Source organism: Phyllobates terribilis, unplaced genomic scaffold (assembly GCF_046119375.1).
Source record: "Phyllobates terribilis strain yellow unplaced genomic scaffold, ASM4611937v1 Scaffold_7__3_contigs__length_470593459, whole genome shotgun sequence".
In the NCBI taxonomy this organism is placed as follows: Eukaryota; Metazoa; Chordata; class Amphibia; order Anura; family Dendrobatidae; genus Phyllobates; species Phyllobates terribilis.
In genome coordinates, this window is record NW_027362767.1 from 120,700,417 (window position 1) to 120,716,409 (window position 15,993).

Genomic DNA, 15,993 nt, shown 5'->3' on the forward strand with positions numbered 1-15,993 from the left:
TGGAAGACCATTTCCGGTGACTACCTCTTGAAGTTCATCAAGAGAATGCCAAGAGTGTGCAAAGCAGTCATCAAAACAAAAGGTGACTACTTTGAAGAACCTAGAATATAAGACATATTTTCAGTTGTTTCACACTTTTTTGTTAAGCATATAATTACACATGTGTTAATTTATAGTTTTGATGCCTTCAGTGTGAATGTACAATTTTCATAATCATGAAAATACAGAAAAATCAATAAATGAGAAGGTGTGTCCAAACTTTTGGTCCATACTGTACATGAAAGAATGAATGGGGCCATGTATCATGAGATTTTGAGTGCAAACCTCCTTCGATCAGCAAGAGCATTAAAGATGAAACATGGCTGGGTCTTTCAGCATGACAATGATCCCAAGCACACGGCCAGGACAATGAAGGAGTGGCTTCGTAAGAAGCATTTCCAGGTCCTGGAGTGACCTAGCCAGTCTCCACATCTAAACCCTATAGAAAACCTTTGGAGGGAGTTGAAAGTCCGTGTTGCCCAGCGACAGCCCCAAAACATCACTGCTCTAGAGGACATCTGCATGGAGGAATGGGCCAACATAACAGCAACAGTGTGTGCCAACCTTGTGAAGACTTACAGAAAAGGTTTGACCTCTGTCATTGCCAACAAAGGCTATATAACAAAGTATTGAGATGGACTTTTGTAATTGACCAAATACTTATTTTCCAACAAAATTTAAAAAAAATTTCTTTCCAAATCAGACAATGTGATTTTCAGGATTTGTTTTCTCATTTTGTCTCTCATAGTTGAGGTCTACCTATGATGTCAATTACAGGCCGACCTCATCTTTTTAAGTGGGAGAACTTGCACAATTGGTGGCTGACTAAATACTTTTTTTCCCCACTGTACATGGTAAGGTTTTAATACTAGAGGTTAGGACCATTCCAATTTGGGTACAACTTGACGCTGGTGGGATGGCTTTTATGTTTTTTTGGATCAAAAACAGTTTTTACTAAGTCCCCTATGTTATTTATATGCACTATTGCTTTTTACTTACTTATAGCAGGGTATCATTTTGTTTCCATCTTAGTTTTTTTTTAATGTGAAAATTAAGCCTGTGGATATGCCATAAATGTGCAAAATAGGAAAAACTTGTAGGACTCCCTTTAAAGAGAACCCATCATCCGGTCAAAAGTGTCGAGTTTTTATCTACTTTTTATCCTGCTGTTCCCTTGAAAATTTGTTTTTAAATTTGCCATACGGATCCTTTTTATATAGTGCTGTTTTTTATTGTCCTCACCTAGTGGACATTGCTTGGAGGAAGCTTTGGGGGGCATGTCTTTAGGCTGCTCTGCGTCATTACCGTGTGAGACACACTCCCTTGGAAAGATAATAAAAAACAGGAATAAATAAAAAGGTAGCCGTATGACAGATTTAAACAAAAAAGAAACAAAACAAAAATTGGAATACTCTGGGGAACAGCAGGAATAAAAAGAGATGGCCAGCTCACTGTATAATGAATAGTCCAGTGTGCACCGAACAACGTTCTCATGACTCAATGTGACAAACGTAGAAAAAGCATTGTTTTAGGAAAAATACAAGAAATTGGTGCTTCCACTTTGTTTCCAGGATTCTTCAATAAGGTTTATTAAAATGCAAAGATAAAAACACAACGCGTTTCGGCTGGGTCAGCCTTCATCAGGTGTATAGCTCAATACTGAAACATTTGGCTTATTTATACCTTTTCCGGTGCTAGTAGTGGGTGCTGCTCATTTGCATAGCAATTACTTTCAGAGCACCTGTCCTCACTTTTTCTTTTTTTCTATACCTTTCCTAAGTTTTTTTCCTTTTGCTGGTCTTGTAGTTTAACAGCTGCTACCGCATAATCTCCTTTCTCTATACCTCTTGTGCCCCATGTCTTTGTCTGAGCTCAGGTTAGAGAGCAGTGATATAATTATGATCTGTCAGGTCAGATTTTCTTATTCTAGGTTTCCTTGCACAGGAGTAAAGCTTGAAGCAAACATGTTTCACACTAGATTGGAAACGGCTAAGTGAACGTGCCGAGCTTCCAATGCATGAGCTGTCCCTGCACATCAGTCTCGGGCATGGCTTCCCACCTGCAATCTCTGTGTAGAAATAAATCATGTTTCCAGGGCATTCTAAGGCTATATTAAACCTGAGCAGGTGCCATTTATATCTGAGACCTAGTGTGTACCAGCTACGGTAAATCCTCCCTAAGAGCTCAAATATACCCATCATGATTTCTATAGTAATGCACAAACATAGCTAAGCTCAATACTGAGAATCTGATCAGATAGACAGATACATAGGTAGATTCTGTAGATAGATAAATAGATTTTGCCCCCTGAAGAAGAGTGATGCGAAACACGAGTCGTTTGTGTTTTCTTTGATAGGTAAAGTGTACTCCATGCCATTGTGCATTATTATCATTATGTGAACTTTCATGTGATATCACTCTCTTCCTGTTTATTTGTATGTACCTTAAAGGGTCATAAGTTATACTGCACTGGCTATTTTGGCTTGTACCTTTTCAGTATCCATCCTCAATACTGTGATTGCACATAATATAACTCTGCATTGATTTATGGTATTCACACAAGTGAGTTTTGCAATTATCACTTCCCTACTTTTAGATATATTGAATGGATGAATAGAGTTTGCCCCCTGACAAAGCTTTATGTGAAACGCTCGTCGGGTGTGTTTTCTTTGATAAGTAATGTGTACTCCATGGTACTGTGCATTATTTTCACTGTGAACTTTCATATTACATCACTCTCTTACTGTTTATCTGTATGTACCCTAAGGGCCATAAGTTTTACTGCACTGACTATTTTGGCTTGTACCTTTTCAGTATCCATCCTGAATATTGTGATTGCACATAATATAAATCTGTATTTATTTATAGTATTCACACAAGTGAGTTTTGCTATTATCACTTCCCCACCTTTTGATATATTGAATAGATAAATAGAGTTTGCCCCCTGACCAAGCTTTACGTGAAACGCGCATCGGGTGTGTTTTCTTTGATAATTATCGTGTACTCCATGCTACTGTGCATTATTATCACTGTGAACTTTCATGTTATTTCACTCTCTTCCTGCTTATCTCTATGTACCTTAAGGAGCCATAAGTTTTACTGCACTGACTATTTTGGCTTGTACATTTTCAGTATCCGTCCTCAATACTGTGATTGCACATAATATAACTCTGTATTGATTTGTAGTATTCACACAAGTGAGTTTTACTATTATCACTTAGCTACCTTTAGATAGATAGATGGGTAGATAGATAATTTGTAATACAAGACATGTACATAGAGCAGAAACCAAATAGAACACCACCACCATCTTAATTACACTGTCCTCAACCTGGGCATTTTGCTAATGAAAGTTGAAGAGACATCTAAAATGGATCTTACATTAATGCTATTTCTCCAATTTCCGCTTAAGATGATTCTAAATGAGTAATATTTCTTATTCCATAATTCAATAGTATATGTGAAAATTAGAAACCATGTAATATAGCTTATCAGATAAAGCTGCCTCTTTCTGTGTCTGTCTCTAACTCTTCCCCGTAGAATTTTAGAATAACCAACTGTCATCTCCTATCTCAGTAATGGGAAAATATGTCTTCACTGAATACAGATTTGATAGATTTTACACATATATTGAAAGATCAATCCAGGAGGAGAAAGAAGCACATTTCTTTGATAAGGCATAAAACAAAGTTTCTTATCATCATGTGGGCTATTGATTTATGAAATAGTGAAGAAAAAGGTGTGGTTACTCCTTAAGGACATGGTGGAGTCATCAGAAAAATGGGTTTATCTATTATTTTAGTAAATAAAGGTAATTGAATCTCCATTTTTTAAAGGGCATCTGTCAGTAGGATCCACCCTCCTAAGCCATCTACATGGACATACAGGTCATAAAACGTTAAATACAATGATACCCTGATATATGCAATCTGGTGTCTTAGTCTAGAGAAATCCATGTTTTTCTCAATAGGTAAATGAGCTGTTAAGATCTATGGGCCGGACATAGATCTCCCTGAGAATCTACCTCCTGAGATTATTTTATATGAAAGTGGGCGTCACCAGTGTGAGACATGTAATGACTGACAGTCTGCTCTCTTGATCTACATGTCTTACACTGGTAACACCACCTTTCAGCCACAGACAAGTACAGTATATGGAGTGATTTGGGGCATAACTTAAACCTTCTTACAATGTGAGATCTCCAACAGAGAAGGTGATTATCAAAGTTCTTCTCCTATGGGCCATAAGGACTTTGTTGGGTCACTTTAGGCTCCAGGTCCGGATGTGACAACAAACCCTCTGCAGTTATTCCACTGGTTTTGGAATTAGATGATACAATGACTCTGGTTATTTAACTTCCCTGAAAACCACTCACGAGTAGACTTCACCTATAAGGCCAGATGTATTGGAAGTGAAGCAATGCTGCCAGTATAGACGATATATTGTACACGTTAGATGTTTTATAATGCAGTATATTATCAAAATCCAAGATGTAATAAGCAGAACGCTGCATAATGTTGCTGAGATTGAAAGCAGTGGAGAACAGTGATATTCACTATTTAAGTTCTCATCAGCAAAGCTAGGTAGCCAAGATATCGCATGTAATATATTTATAATGAGGTCTACATTCCCACTCAGGAACCGGAGTCTAAATCTGGGGCGAACGAGCAGAGAAAGCCTCATTACATATTGACTTCTATCATTATGTTTTCATATCCTAATGAGGCTTCACAGGAACTCCGCAGAAACTTGGAAATAGGAGGAAAGATGCCAAACAATTGTAACTTGTTCCCCGAATGTCATATATTTGTCTCACTGAAAAGAGATGTACAGCGGATTACTAGAGTCTTGTGGAAATAAACATGGCTTCCATATCTATAGTATGTGCCGCTATTAGTGGACAGTTGCCTCATTAATAAGTTCTGACCTTTAAATAACAAGTAAAATGAGATAAGAGTATCAAGATTAATCACATAACACAGTTTCCCTTTTTGCTGCATTATTTTAGAACAAAATAGCCAAACAATCCCAATATGATACATGAGAAAAGAGTAAAGTGTTGCTCCACAAACTGTCTAATTCAAAAACATTGTAACCTTAGACTAGACCGTCTAATAAGGGGCCAAATTTATCAAATTGGTTCATGCTGTCTAAATCTGTCTACTTTTAAAGGGAACCTGTCATTAGGATCAACCCTCCTAAGAAGTCTACATTGGCATGTAGGTCATAGAAAGTTGAATAAAATGATACCTTGATATCTGCGATCTGATGTCTTATTTCAGAGATATCCCTACTTTTCTTAATATATAAATAAGCTGTTAAGATCTATGGGCTGGACATAGATCTCCCTGAGAATCTGCCTCCAGAGATTATTGTGTATTAAAGTTGGCGCTGCCAATGTGAGACATAGAGACCAAGAGAGCAGACTGTCAGTCATTACATGTCTCAAACTGGTAATGACCCCTTTCATATAAAATAAGCTCTAGAGGCAAATTCTCAGGGAGATCTATGTCCTTCACTTCATCATCTCCTCACTTTCTGCAATGGATGGGATCTCTCTAGGAGGGGTCAGTGGATCCTCTGTTGCATTAGGAGGTTATTCAGGACTTAAGACCCTATGACCTTCACTTTAATGGGAGCTGACCTGTAGGACCTGAGAATGGCCACTACATGGTTTACAAAGTATTTCTAGTTTGGCTCTTTACAATGTGTATGGCTATCCTAAGGCTATGTGCCCACGATGCAGAAATGAAGCAGAAAATTTCTGCAGCATTTCTGCATCTCCCTGGCAGAAAAAACGCATGCAGATTGTACATGCGTTTTTCCTGCCAAATACATGCGGATTTGAAGCGTTTTCACATGCGTTTCCGCATGCGGATTGACAAGCGCTTTCCAGGCGATTTTAGCATCACTTGGAAAGTGCTTGACAACTAGGTCACACTATATAAATCCATGCAACCGGCATGGATTTATATAGTGTGACCGTAAAAGAATGTTTAAAAATAAAAAAAATAAACTTATACTTACCTTCCGATGGCCCGGGGTGTGTTGCTGCGCTCGTTCCTGGCTGCCGGGATATCGCGGGACACTGCACTGAAGGGCCTGCGGTCACATGACTGTGACGTCACCGCAGGTCCTTCAGTCCTGCCCGCAAGCACAGGGAAGGAGACCGGGGGCCGTCGGAAGGTGAATATAATCTTTATTTTTTATTCTATTCTTTTTTTTACAGGTACAATGGTACCCAGGTCTGGAGGAGAGTCTCTTCTCCTCCAGAACTGGGTACCATCCGCACACTGAAACGCATATAATCATTGAGTACAAATGTACTGACACGGATTATGTGCGTCTCAATGCAAGTCAATGGCGGCGATTACGCCGCGCTTCCGCAAAATTAATGGACATGCTGCGGATTTTTGAGCGCAGCATAAACGTTGCGGAAAAATCCGTAGCATGGGCATTGACAGTGCGGCTTGTCATTGGGGACCATGGTGGGCAGATTACCATGCGTTTTTCAAGCGTTTACGCTGCGGAAATTCCGCAGCATAAACGCTTGAAAAACGCATTGTGGGCACACAGCCTAAGTCTAGGACAACTCCTTTAAATGTTAATCTCAGCGCAATGCACAAAGATAAACGCAGAAAATAAATAAAGTATCAATTCAGCTTACCCCTCCTATGTTAGAGATACAGTAAGTATCCCAAGAATACCCAACTTACATGGTAGACGGTCTGTGGGGCTGGGAGTGGTGCATGGAGTATGCTCTGGTCTGGCTTCCAGGTCCACTAGCTCTCAATAGTCCAAAAATGGATGTTCTCCAGCACCAAAGGAAAGCAGTTAAAACTTAGCCTTTAATCATATAGGATAAAAAAATTGGCACAATGTGCACATATTAAAACAAAACATAATTCTTACGTATTTCAAGTAGAAAAACAGTTAATCAAATCTCAATCATTAAGGTTTTTTCTTCCTGAAACACATAAGCATTATGTTTTCTTTTCATATGTGAACATTCTGCCAATTTTGTTTTTATCCTATATGATTAAAGGCAAAGTTTTAACGTCTTTCCTTTGGGACTTAAGAATATCCCCATTTGGACCATTGAGAGGTCAAAGATAAACACTCGTCCTCATCTGTAAGGAAGGCCAAGCGCAAAATAGTAAATGAAGTTAGGAACAATGTTGAGTAGGGATGAGTGAACCCAAATGGTAAAGTTTGGAGTTCGTACCGGACACCTTGTGTCTGGTGCTGAACTTCGAACATGGACTTCTTATTGTACGTCCATGTTACTGTTCGGGTTTGGCAGCCTAATAAAGCTTGCTGAAAGATTTCAGCACAGCCAATCAACGAGTTTTAAGGGAGTGGGCACTTCCAGCCCCATCACAGCTATGCCAAGTAATGGACTGGCTGTGACTGGCCGGAGCATCACGTGACCTGACCTGGCAGTGTAAAATAAATAAATAAATTGAAAAACGGTCTCCCTTATTTTCAATAACCAGCCAAGGGAAAGCAGACAGCTGGTCTTATTATGCTGGGAAGGAGCCAACATCCATTGACCTTCCCAGCCTATTAATATCAGCCCATAACTGTCTGCTTTGCCTTTACTGTTCTTAAAAATGGGGGGACCTTAAAAAAAATGATGTGAGGTCCCCCCCACCGCCGACCCTAATTTGGAGAACGAACCAAAAGACGGATGTCTCCCAGTACAACAAAAAAAAGGAGAACACCCAGCAGAGGAGGATGTATGATTGTTAAGAGCAAATTCTGCGAGAGGCAGAAACTCAGACCACACCTCTTGATTGTCTGCCACAAAACAATGCAAAAACTGTTCAACATCCTGGTTCTTTCTTTCAGTCTGTCCATTAGACTCAGGATGATAACCAGACGAAAATGACAAATGGACTCCCAACCTGTCACAAAAAGCACGCCAAAAGCGAGCCACAAACTGAGGTCCTCTATGAGAAACAATATCCGTGGGAACGCCATGGAGTTTGACAATCTCCTTAACAAACGCCTTAGCGAGTGTCTTGGCGCAGGGCAACTTAATGAATGGAACCAAGTGACACATCTTACTAAAACGGTCCACGACCACCGAGATGACAGTAAAACCCTCGGACACAGGAAGATCAGTAATAAAATCCATTGTGAGATGTGTCAAAGGCGCACTAGGAACTTCCAGAGGGCAAAGCAACCCCGCAGCAGGAGTATGTGAAGCCTTTGACCAAGCACACACCGTACATTGACGCACCCACTTGATGACTTCCTTCTGCCATCCAGGCCACCAAAAACTGCGACTGATAAGTCTCTTAGTTTCCGAAATTCCTGGACGACCTGTCAACCGAGACTCATGACACTCCACAAACAAATCTCTCCTAAAGGCTCTAGGCACGAATAACCTCCCATGGGGAGTGTTAGATGGAGCATCATCTTGAGCTTTCAGAATCCCATTCTCCAAAACGGAGTCCAAAGCCGCCACCAGAACTTCTTTCTGTAAAATGCTCTCCTCCTCCTCGGCACCGACCGTAGGAGAGAAACTGCGAGATAAAGCATCGGCTTTAACATTCTTAGTACCAGGGATATAGGTAACAGAGAAATTAAACCGAGAAACAAAAAAGTGCCCACCTAGCTTGACGGGCATTCAAGCGCTTGGCAGCATCCAGATAGATCAAATTCTTATGATCTGTGAAAACCTGAATAGGAAATCTAGCGCCTTCCAGAAAATGACGCCAATGTTCAAACGCAATTTAAAAGCCAGCAACTCCCGATTTCCAACATCATAATTCAGTTCGGTTTCTGAAAATTTCCTCGAAAAGAAGGCCCAAGGATGTACTCCACACTTGTTCTCCTGAGACAAAACTGCTCCGACCCCCACCGATGAAGCATCGACCTCGACCAAAAAAGGCTTGGTCTCATCAGGCTGCATAAGGATAGGGGCGCCTCTCTCAACATGTGCCTCCTCTAAATGGACCCCTAGTAGCTTCACTGCCCTCTGTGGATCGTATGTGGAAACTGGAGAGCTGTGGTAAGCATACAGTGGTGACATCTATGCTCCCTGTATTTACTTAGCGCACCGCACGTGGCAAACAGTAGTGGTAAATAGGAGTGTAACATGGTGGATGATTCATATATGTATCCATCATACACCAGTGAGGGTAGTCAGCCTATATAGTGATTTACTTCAATGCTGCACTTGTAATCTACACATCAGATACGATGTAATAAATATATAGGATCTGTGTTTGCTTTGGATAACTTTCATAATGGGTCCTTTATTGGGGTTACATGTGGAGAGGGTTGTTGTTGATTTTATTGCCCTTTTGTGTTGCTGCACTGATCTCTGTGTATGTCTGATCTTTTTATCATAATAAATATTGACTACTTTTTGCTATAGAATTGTGGATTCCATTTTCGCTTCTTTTCTCTGGTAGTTGCATAAGGATAGGGGCAGAACTGAACCTCTCCTTGAGATACTCAAACGCTTCAATGGCCTCAGTAGTCCTCTGGGCCGTATTCGCACCTTTCTTGGGGAGATCGTTTAGAGGTTTAACAATTACATAAAAATTCTTAATGAATTTCCTGTAATAATTGGCAAAACCCAAAAATCTCTGTATAGATTTCAAACCAATAGGCCTAGGCCATTCCTGCACAGCCTGAACCTTCACCGGGTCCATCTCAAAGCCCTCGCTGGAGACAATGTAGCCCAAAAAACTAACTTTCTGCACAGCGAACTCACATTTCTCCAGCTTAGCAAAGAGTGAATTATCACTCAACAACTGCAAAACCTCACGTACACTCCGCCAATGAGACTCCAGATCTGGAGAATAAATCAAAATGTCATCCAAATACACAATCACATTCTTACCAATCAAAGGTTTCAGGACGTCGTTAATAAGGTTCTGAAAAAATGCAGGTGCATTGGTAAGACCAAAAGGCATCACCAGATTCTCAAAATGACCTACCGGAGTGTTAAAAGCAGTTTTCCATTCATCACCCTCCTTCCTTCACTCGTAACAAATTGTATGCCCCCCGGAGATCAATTTTGGAGAACCATTTGGCTCCCACTAACTGGTTAAACAAGTCAGGAATTAACGGCAATGGGTAGGAATTGCGTACGGTAATCTTATTAATTTCACGAAAATCCAGAAATGGACGTAAACCGCCGTCCTTTTTTTTTACCAAAGAAGAATCCAACTGCCACAGGCGACTTAGAAGGTCTAATGTGACTAGCAGCCAGGCTAGTCTGTATGTATTCCTCCAAGGCCTTTCTTTCAGGGATAGTCAGATTAAAGAATCGACTTTTGGGAAGAGTAGCACCCAGAACAAACTCAATGGCGCAATCATAATCCCTATGAGGAGGTAAAACTTGCGACTCCTCCTCCGAAAAAACCCTCCAAAAATCATGAATAGGTACAGGTAATTCCCCTTTTACCACAGCCGCAATGCAACCATTACAACATTTATCATAGCACTTCGGTCTCCAAGACTTAATCACATTAGTAGACCAGTCCAATAAAGGATTGTGCGGTCTTAACCAAGGCAATCCTAGAACAACTGGAGAGGGCAAATTATCCAAAACAACCAAGTCCATAATTTCTTGGTGAACTCCATTGATAGGGAGGGAAAATGCAGCAGTCTTGTGAGTAATACATTTCAAAGGAGTGTTATCAATTGCAACCACAGAAATAGGTGATGACAAAGGTTTGGATTTCAATTTAAGGTTTTCCAAAAACCCTTTATCAATCACATTAAGTGTTAAACCACAATCCACAAATACCTGAAATTCAATCAAATTTCCCTGCAGAGTGGTACTCCCAGAAAGAAATACTCCTGCAGAGGGTAAACAAGTTATACGGGCGTAACTGACCTTTTTTTTTTTCTTTACTTAAATGACACTCACAATGCTTAATCAAATGGTCAGCTTTACCACAATAAAGACACAAACCTTCGGCGAATCTCCGGTCTCTTTCCTGAGAGCGGATTGACATTGCCCCCACCTCCATTGGTTCTCTGCTGTCAGAGCAGATTTTCTGGGAACTAAGACCTGACGTTACAGGAGTTTTTACATCATTCACCCTGGACCTCAGTCTCCTGTCTATACGAACAGCTAACTGCATAGCCTCCTGCAGTGTCTCAGGTGCAGGGAATGCAATTAGCAAATCCTTAACCCTTTCACTCAGACCGGCAAGAAATAAACATCTCAGCGCAGAATCATACCATTTAACTTCTGAGGCCCATCTCCTGAAGTGTGTGCAATAATTTTCAACATCATCTGACCCCTGATTCAAACATCTGAGTTCTGATTCAGCAGATGAGATTCGATCAGGATAGTCATATAATAGCCCCATAGCAGAAAAAAAATCCTCAACAGACCCCAAACCCGGATCATTAGGTTGGAGAGAAAAGGCCCACTCCTGTGGTTCCTAGCGCAAAAGTGACATAATAAAACCAATGCGATGTGATTCATTCCCAGAGGATCTTGGTCTCAAACGAAAATATAACAAACAAGCATTTTTAAAGGAAAAAAAATCTTGCTGATTACCACAAAAAACATCAGGCAGTCCTAACTTGGGTTCGACAAAATGTGCTCCAGGAGAGCTACTCAGGTGTTGATGGAGCTCGGCCACTTCCAGAGACAATCCCTGCAGGTGTTGAGCCAACTCCTAGATGGAAACCATACTGATCCAAAAATTTCTTTTCTTTAAGTTTTTTTTTGGGCTGGACTTACTGTTATGATCTGCAACAAGAACTAAGGAAAGATAGGGGAAAGCTGTCCCTACAGTAAGACAAAGCTGAATCCCTATGATGTAGCGGGCTGCCTGTTCCTAGTGATAGTCTGAACGAAGACCTATAGAATTAAGGGAGGGGTCCCTAAAAGAACTAAGGACTGGGACAAAAATGGGACACCTCCTAAACAGAAGTTGTTGTAGAACACAAAAGACAAACTGACAAAAAGTACTAGAGGTCCCAGAGGACCAAGAGAACTGACAGAAATAGGCACAGAAGCACCAGGCTAGCAAGACAGTCAAACAACACTGAAGTCCAGCAAAGCCAGAAGGGCAGAGCTGGAATATAAAGGCAGATGGTCACGTGACCGCACAACACAAGATAGAAAAAACTAACAGGAGGGTTCTATCAGGTAGTCACTGTGTACATACATTACATTACTAATTCTGTACTGATCCTGAGTTACATCCAGTATTATACTCCAGAGCTGCACTCACTATTATGCGTGTGAAGTCACTGTGTACATACATTACATTACTGATCCTGAGTTACATCCTGTATTGTACTCCAGAGCTGCACTCACTCTTCTGCTGGTGGAATTACTGTGTAAATACATTATATTACTGATCCTGTACTGATCCCGAGTTACATCCTGTATTATACTTCAGAGCTGCACTCACTACTCTGCTGGTGCAGTCACTGTGTACATACATTACATTACTGATCCTGTACTGATACTGAGTTACATCATGTATTATACCCGAGAGCTGCACTCACTATTCTGCTCCTGCAGTCACTGTGTACATACATTACATTACTGATCCTGTACTGATCCTGAGTTACATCTTGTATTATGCTTCAGAGCTGCACTCACTATTCGGCTGGTGCAGTCACAGTGTACATATATTGCATTACTTATCCTGTACTAATCCTGAGTTACATCCTGTATTATACTCCAGAGCTGCACTCACTATTCTGCTGGTGCAGTCACTGTGTACATACATTACATTACTGATCCTGTACTGATCCTGAGTAACCTCCTGTATTATACTCCAGAGCTGCACTCACTATTCTGCTGGTGGAGTCACTGTGTACATACATTACATTACTAATTCTGTACTGATCCTGAGTTACATCCTGTATTATACTCCAGAGCTGAACTCACTATTCTGCTGGTAGAGTTACTGTGTACATACATTACATTACTAATTCTGTATTGATCCTGAGTTACATCCTGTATTATACTCCAGAGCTGCACTCACTATTATGCGTGTGAAGTCACTGTGTACATACATTACATTACTGATCCTGAGTTACATCCTATATTGTACTCCAGAGCTGCACTCACTATTCTGCAGGTGGAATTACTGTGTAAATATATTATATTACTGATCCTGTACTGATCCTGAGTTGCATCCTGTATTATACTTCAGAGCTGCACTCATTATTCTGCTGGTGCAGTCACTGTGTACATACATTATTTTACTTATCCTGTACTGATCCTGAGTTAAATCCTGTATTATACTCCAGAGCTGCACTCACTATTCTACTGGTGCAGTCACTGTGTACATACATTACATTACTTATCCTGTACTAATCCTGAGTTACATCCTGTATTATACTCCAGAGCTGCACTCACTATTCTGCTGGTGCAGTCACTGTGAACATACATTACATTACTTATCCTGTATTGATCCTGAGTTACCTCCTGTATTATACTCCAAAGCTGCGCTCACTATTCTGCTGGTGGAGTCACTGTATAGATACAATACATTAATTATCATGTACTGATCCTGAGTTACATCCTGTATTATACTCCAGAGCTGCACTCACTATTCTGCTGGTAGAGTCACTGTGTACATACATTACATTACTAATTCTGTACTGATCCTGAGTTACATCCTGTATTATACTCCAGAGCTGCACTCACTCTTATGCGTGTGAAGTCACTGTGTACATACATTATATTACTGATTCTGTACTGATCCTGAGTTACATCCTGTATTATATTTCAGAGGTGCACTCAATGTTTTGCTGGTGCAGTCACTGTGTACATACATTACATTACTTATCCTGTACTGATCCTGAGTTACATCCTCTATTATACTCCGGAGCTGCACTCACTATTCTGCTGGTAGAGTCACTGTGTACATACATTGCATTACTAATTCTGTACTAATCCTGAGGTAAATCCTGTATTATACTCCAGAGCTGCACTCACTCTTATGCGTGTGAAGTCACTGTGTACATACATTATATTACTGATCCTGAGTTACATCCTGTATTATACTCCAGAGCTGCACTCACTATTCTGCTGGTGGAATTACTGTGTAAATACATTATATTACTGATCCTGTACTGATCCTGAGTTACATCATGTATTATACTTCGGAGCTGCACTCACTATTCTTCTGGTGGAATTACTGTGTAAATACATTATATTTCTGATCTTGTACTGATCCTGAGTTGACTAGCCCAGGGAGGTGGGGACGACTCGGTACCCGGGCCTTTGCCTGTCCTTTGGGATGTCGCGGTGGTCAGCTCCCTGGCCCGTACCCTGGGGTCAGCTTTTAAAAAGGGGATTATTGGTTAATTTTATGAAAGTTCGTGACGCCACCTGTGGTTTCTGGTGAGAATCACCAGCGCTGTGGCAGTCCACTGAGGCCGGTGATAAGGCAGCTCGATGGTGTAACTCACCACAGGTGGAGCCAGGCCTCAGGGCAGCGTACATAGAGGGGGATGCAGGACAGGCGAGACCCAGCCGGGTCCGAGCAAGAACAGGGACAGACACGATAGTCACTTCAGTACCTTTTACTGGTGGAAATTCAGGCACGTCCCGGAGCACTGTAGGGTGAAGGGTGCATGTCAGGATCCTCCCCAATAAGCGGGTGTAGGGCCTCCTGCTTCTTGCCTCTGCGTAGTAAGTTTCTGACCTGCCTGAAGCTAGGCCTAACTTTATCTCTGTCTTGCACCGGCTGACGATGTGGTAGGGCCTTCTCTTGGAGTGCACGCTCCCAGCTTACGGGGCCTATGTGTCTCCCGGCTCTGTTACGTATAAGCTCTCTGGTGAACCTGGGACCTGTAGTTCTCCAGGGATTCCGGTTATGCCTTACTGGGTCGTAGAGATCCCGGTAAGCTCGGACCCGGTGCCCGGTATATGTTTCGGGGTGAGCTGGGTAAGCTCCTCTGCCCCCACTGCTACTCACTTTCCACTCTCCTTCGGCCATGCTTGGTCCCTCACTAGGCTACTCACACTAACGGCAGCTTGCCACGCTTCACTAATCTTATGGCGCCGGCACACCTTAAGCTCTGACTGAGCTACAACTGCATCTGGACTAGGCTCCACTGTAGGCTGACCTCTCCAAACTAGATTGAGCTCCACTGCAGACTGACCTGTTTCTGTGTCTCACTCTGCAGGAACTCTTCACAGGAACTGAACTGCCTAGCTCCACCTTCCCTATTTATATCCCTAACGGGCTCCCTCTGCTGGTCTGAGGTGGAAGGTGAAGATGTGTGAATGTTTATGGGGGCCTCTTGTGGAGGATTAAGTCAATACACCCTTCTAGGATCTGTGGTACCAAGCAAAGCTGGGCGCCACAGAGTTACATCCTGTATTATACTTCAGAGCTGCACTCATTGTTCTGCTGGTGCAGTCACTGTGTACATACATTACATTACTGATCATGAGTTACATCCTGTATTATACTCCAGAGCTGCACTTACTATTCTGCTGGTGTAGTCACTGTGTACATACATTACATTACTGATCCTGTACTGATCCTGAGTTACATCCTGTGTTATGCTTCAGAGCTGCACTCACTATTCTGCTGGTGCAGTCACTGTGTACATACATTACATTACTGATCCTGAGTTACATCCTGTATTATACTCCAGAGCTGCACTCACTATTCTGCTGGTGCAGTCACTGTGTACATACATTACATTACTGATCCTGAGTTACATCCAGTATTATACTCCAGAGCTGCACTCAATATTCTGCTGGTGTAGTCACTGTGTACATACATTACATTTCTGATCCTGAGTTACATCCTGTATTATACCCCAGAGCTGCACTCACTATTCGGCTGGTGCAGTCACTGACTACATACATTACATTACTGATCCTGAGTTACATCCTGTATTATACTCCAGAGCAGCACTCACTATTCTGCAGGTGTAGTCACGGTGTACATACATTACATTACTTACTGGCTTCACACACCTAAGAGTTCC

At 41.6% G+C, this 15,993-nt stretch overlaps 1 protein-coding gene across 2 annotated transcripts in view; it reads right to left on the reverse strand.

Annotated features, from left to right (window-relative positions):
- LOC141153876 (contactin-associated protein-like 5) overlaps positions 1-15,993 on the reverse strand; it is a 536,901-nt gene that overhangs the window by 105,793 nt on the left and 415,115 nt on the right. The window lies entirely within an intron of this gene.